Source organism: Mobula birostris, chromosome 8 (genome assembly GCF_030028105.1).
Source record: "Mobula birostris isolate sMobBir1 chromosome 8, sMobBir1.hap1, whole genome shotgun sequence".
Classification (NCBI taxonomy): domain Eukaryota; kingdom Metazoa; phylum Chordata; class Chondrichthyes; order Myliobatiformes; family Myliobatidae; genus Mobula; species Mobula birostris.
In genome coordinates, this window is record NC_092377.1 from 146788488 (window position 1) to 146794487 (window position 6000).

The window sequence follows — 6000 nt, forward strand, 5'->3', positions numbered from 1 at the left end:
TTATTTCTAACTCTTTCCCTCACATCAAAACATTAAACTTGATGAGTGATGTTGATCATATGGCAGGATGAGCTAATATTCTACAAGTATTTATATTGAACTAGAGGCACAAGCAGAGAAGAATATAAATTAAATGTAATTCGATTTGTAATCCAGGGAGCGGGAAGCACAGAATCAAATATCGCTGTGATGATTGTACGTTCTAGTATCAATTGTTAAGCGACAATCAAGTATGAAGTATAACATATTAATGAACCATGAGGAGAATGGTGTGAGGTACAAATGTCAATGTTCCAAAATGCCCAGCAAAACACTTCAGGAAAGAAGTTTGTATCTCAGCAAATCTCGAGCAATGTCAAGGCTATGAGAAAGCTGTATTTGAATATGCTTACTAACAAAGCCTAACAACATTTCCTGTTGGAAGCAAAAGCAGTCAACCCAGATTTATATGTTGGGAGGTGTCATCTGTGTGGTTATTCCCACAATGCAATACTGCCCACATTTCACAAGCATTTCATTACATGGAATCTGTTTTTAATTGTCCCAATGATGTGAAAAGAACTTGAAAGTCTTTTTTTTTAGAAAGTTGAACTTTGATAAGCGAGGAGTTTTTTTTCCTCCCCACTCAGCCTGGAGCTGCTTCAAGAGGGGGTTAGGTCGTGAATCCCGAGCCCTGCAGCATTGATAACGGTGGCTCAATGGGCAGATGTCAGATGATTGTCAGAGAATTAAGCACAACACCTTCAGTGGTGTTTTTAATGATGGCCTGGAAGAGTGTCAGAGTTCTAGATGAGGAGAATCCCATGGCATTTATTCAAAGACATGCATGGTTGCTTTCCGCAGTGATACAGTCAATGTCGACATTTCAACCAACATAACAAGCAAAGGTCCCACAAACCCCACTGTACTCAAAGTGACTATTCCATTTCCCGCTTTACAGTATTTCAAATGAATGTAAACTGCTTGGAGTCAGCCAAAGGTTATGAAAATACATCAGAAGAAATGCATACTTTTCACTTTTAAGACATGTTCAACATTATCGGAAGGAGGTAATTTCATCCAAGTGGCCTTTGCCAGTATTTTGTCCACAATATCTTCTATCCACACCATCTACCCTATCAGCAAGTCCTTCCTTTTCTTCCTCATGAATGTCCCTTGAACTCCCTTAAATTCATCTTTGCTATTCAATTCAGCCTCTCCCTGTGTAATCAATTTCCAGACTTGTCACACTCCCTAGTTTCTCCGGAATTCACTGTTGGATTTAATAATGACGCTCCTACATATCTACCTCCAGATTTAGTCCGCCCACAGGTGGAAACAAGCCTCCCCCTCCATTATCTTTCAGCTCATTCCTCAGCCACCTTTTTTTCCAGAGATTGTGCAAGAGATTTTAATACCTGCAGACACACCAACATGTTTTTTTTAAATGCTAAATGAAAGATAAATGCACAGTTGGCACAAGATGGTGGCTGGAAGTCTCTGTGGCTTATGATAATCTTGTGTTCTACATGCCTCAAATCCTAAGGAATTTCTACAGGAGCACAATTGAGAGCATCCTGACTGGCTGTATCACTGCCTGGTATGGGAACTGTACTTCACTCAGTCGCAGGGCTCTGCAGAGAGTGGTGCGGGCAGCCCAAGGCGTCAGGATGTGAACTACCCACCATTCAGGACATTTGCAGCAACAGGTGCATAAAAAGGGCCCGAAGGACCATTGGGGACCTGAGTCGCCTCAACCACAAACTGTTCCAGCTGCTACCATCTGGGAAGCGGTACCACAGCATTAAAGCCAGGACCAACAGGCTCTGAGGCAGCTTCTTCCACCAGGCCATCAAGCTGATTAATTCACACTGATACAATGTATTTTTAAGCTATACTGACTGTTCTGTTGTATATCTTACCGTACATACTATTTATTACAAATTAGTATAATTTACACATTGCACATTCAGATGGAGACGCAACGTAAAGATTTTTACTCCTCACATATGTGAAGAATGTAAGAAATAGAGACAATTCAATTGAATTGGGGACTAGTCTGAATCTTACCAGAAAGCAAGTCAGAGTGCACTTCCAAGTCAGGTCAATACAGAATGTAAGGTGGGACTGATCTCTGAAGATGCATCTTGATACAGGATTGAATCATTGCAGTCTGCCACTTAAACAAACAATGCTGCTGGTATCAACCAGAAGAAGAAACAGAACAGGGCTACGGCTTTTCTAAAGAAATGGTTCCATTTTCACTGCTGTTTTCACAACTAGTTTAAAAGTGGAGTCACTTCTGTAGTGCAGGAAGTGCATTTTGCACACAGCAAGATACCACGAATAGCCCCATGAGAGTGATTTAATGACCTGATTTATTGCATTATTGATACATGATAAATGTTGCCCACAGGATCACCAACCAGCTGTCCCATCTGGTTATTTTGTCAAATGTCTAAACCAACTCATACATGTCTGGAGAAATGACAGCAACCACCCCACCCCTCCCTACTCCCATTTCTTACAAAGCATCTGGAGAATAAGTGTGAACTTGCTGGAGTCTTATATTCTTATTGTATATAAGACACAATTGCATACATCCAAGGACAATATTTTAATCTTTGACGTGTCTAGCCGTGAGTTGCTTGCAGGTTGATTGAAATGCAGAGGACTGTTACAGCATAAATGTTGAAAAGCTCCTGGTATAACCTACAAAACTCACAGCCTGCAGTCAAGTGGACTTGGAAAAGATGGAACTTCTCTTGTTATGCTGTTTTTGCAAATCAATATCAAGCAGACAGTCTACCCGCCATTCCAGGAAACCTGCAAGCCTGCATCACCTTGCAAGCACTCTGTCTATATCCCCCTCCCAAAAGGAAATGAAATTAAACTAACTCTTTATAATGACCTCCCAGGAGTGACCTGCAAGGTGCAAGATAATGCTTATACATCCAGTGGCAGCCTACAAAAGATGACAGCCACAATCTCCATGCACCCTTGCCTTGCTCTAAGGATATTTTTATTTTCTTCACAAGCCTGAGAAAATCTGCAGATGCTGGAAATCCTAAGCAACGCACACAAAATTCTGGAGGAATTCAGCAGCTGATGAAGGGTCTCAGCCCGAAACGTCGACTGTTGACTCTTTTCTGTAGATGCTGCCTGATCTGCTGAGTTCCTCCAGCAGTTTGGGTCTGTTGCTCTTTTTTTCTGGTTGATGTGGGCATCACTAGTAAGATCAGCATTCAATGCCCATGTGTGATTTTTTCAAGAAGATGGTGGAAAATCAGTATCTCAAACTGTCACTATTAGTGCCATTTTGCTTTGGGTCAACCGAGCAGGTTGCTGGATCACTTCAGAAGCCGTTAAGGGTCAATTCAAAAATGTGGATGAAGACCCTCAAATAGACCAGATTCAGTAGAGGTGGCAAACTTCCTTCTCTGAAGGACATCAGTCAGTTATGACAATTTACTAGTTTCATGGTCGCCATTATTAATACCAATTATTTTAATTCCGAATTGAATTAGTCAACCAATGGTGGATTTGAAACAATGCCTTTGAATCCTTAAATCCAAAGGATTTAAGAATTATGAGTCCAGTAATTTATCATGTTACCATTCCAATGTGTCAAATAGAACACAGAAACAGGTCCTTCAGCCCATCAAGTTCCAACTGACCATCTACCACCCATTTACACTCATTCTGCAATAATTCCACTTTTTACTCTTCCCACATTCTTAACAACTCCCCCCAAATTCTACCTTTCATCTGTAGGGAATACTTACACAGGCCAATTTATGATAAACCTGCACATTTTTGAGGTATGGGAAGTAACTAAAACAGCTGAAGGAAATCCACATGGTCAAAGCGAGAATGTGCAAATTCCACAGAGAGGGCAGGATTGAACCTGGGTCTCTGACATTCTGAGGCAGTTGGATTACTAGTTGTGCTATGGTGCTCCCTACAACTTTAAACCTTTAGTAGTTGGCAGTTTATAGTAACAACCTATTGAGTAAAGCACAGATTTTTCAAACTTTGGTATAACCTGGGGTTCAAGTTGGAAAGTTATGGACCTCCTTCTCATGGGTCTTTTCTGTTTCCTCCAATCCAAACACCAATTAACACCACCCACCTTCCCTTCCAAGTTCCTTCTACCTCTGGACCCGACTTGCTCTCAGTTGTCACTGTTCAATTCACTGCCGCAAATAACCAAGTAATCTCAGCCTTTGGCTAAATTCACAGATGAAATCAGTGGAGTTTTGGCAAGTAAATAGTGACTCATGAGAAAATGGGGTTAAGTTGCATGATCAAATATGATATTGTTGAATGGCAGATCAGGTCCGAAATACTTCTGGGCTGTTCCTGTCCTGATTTCCCATGTTCTTGCCTTCTGAGAAGGAGACCTAATAATGCAACCGAGTAGATTGTACAAAAACAAAGTAAGAGAATGAACATCACCACTCGACATGCAGAGTTGAACAGACAAAAAGGAATCAACTAACAAACAGCATACCAATAGTTCATGAATACTTTAACTGGCACTGACAGGCGATACCATGGGAATTCACAACAGGGTTTTTTTTATCTCTAAACCAGACAGTTAATGCATCTTAATGAGGTTCAGGAAAGGCTTTTGACTGAAGTGCCGAGACCCAGAATGGTTCAACTAGTGCCAATCTTGTATGCCATTTGACTCCATGACATCCCTGCTGTAAAAACTGGGCAGACATTCATAAATTTACACGAATCCCTTTGCTAAGGTGGCACCTGACATACACATTGAAGTAATAAAGGGACTCAGTAGAGGAAGCCATAGAGAGGGATAAAATTTTTAAAAATATATTTGGACAGGCACATGTAGAGGAATCAATTAGAGGGATACAAGCTAAATGCAGACAAATGAAACTTGCTTGGATACACGTCTTGGTCGGCATGGACAAGTTTGGCTGAAGAGCTTCTTTCCATACTGTGTAACTATGGATCTAAGACTATATAATAAGGTCCATGCAGCAAAGCTATTTACACTCATAGGTTAAGCTAGAGTGAAAGTGCACAACAATAAAATTAGAACTAGATTAATTCCTGTTAGAACTAAAAAGCTGGTTTTCACTCCAAGGGTAGTGGGAATCTGGAACTCATTTCCCAAAAATAGCTGTGATTCTTGGTAAAATTGGACAAGGAAGAACTTTTTTGTCCTGTGTGAGGCATTACAGTAGTTAGCACAATCGTTTTACAGCACCAGCTGTAAGCTCAGGGTTTGATTCTCAATGCTGCCTGTAAGGAATTTGTATGCTCTCCCCATGACCACATGGGTTTCTTGCGGGTGCTCCAGTTTCCACCCACATTCCAAAGACGTATGGTTAGAGTTAGAGAGTTGTGGGCATACTATGTTGGGAACGGAAGCGTGCCAGCACAATCCTTGCTTGTTTGATTTAACACTAACAATGCATTTCACCGTATAGTCAATGCACATGTGACAGATAGAGCTAATTCAATCATTTTCTTTTTGTTGAGCCGGGATCATAAAAGTGGCAAGAGACAGGTACTATTTAGATGCCAATCAACAAGTATAAGACTGAGAGGAAGAATTGGCTCATGGAACTGAATGGTCACCCCGAGTTCTGTTCTGGAATATCCAACAAAACTTCATCCAAAATAATCAAGCTGGAAGCCTAGAAACCTGCCTTGTGTGGATACTACATCATCAAGAAGAGAAAGTTAGCCTTATGGAAATAAAACAAGTTCCCTGAATCCATTCCTAACACCAACGTTTGGAAATTTTATCAGAGAAATGTTTGGAATGAATTTGTAGGGCAATATACAATTGGACAAGTGACTCATTAATTGGTGCTGTTGTTAGTATGGCTGATTTAATGAGATGGTATTGAAACCTTAAGGTATTTTTAATGAAGAAAACAAGCAATAAATAGATGAATTATTGTCACTCTCAGTTTGGGAGGAAGATTTCTTCAGTATGCCAAGCATAAATAACATGTTTCCATCTCACTGCTGTCGTGAGCA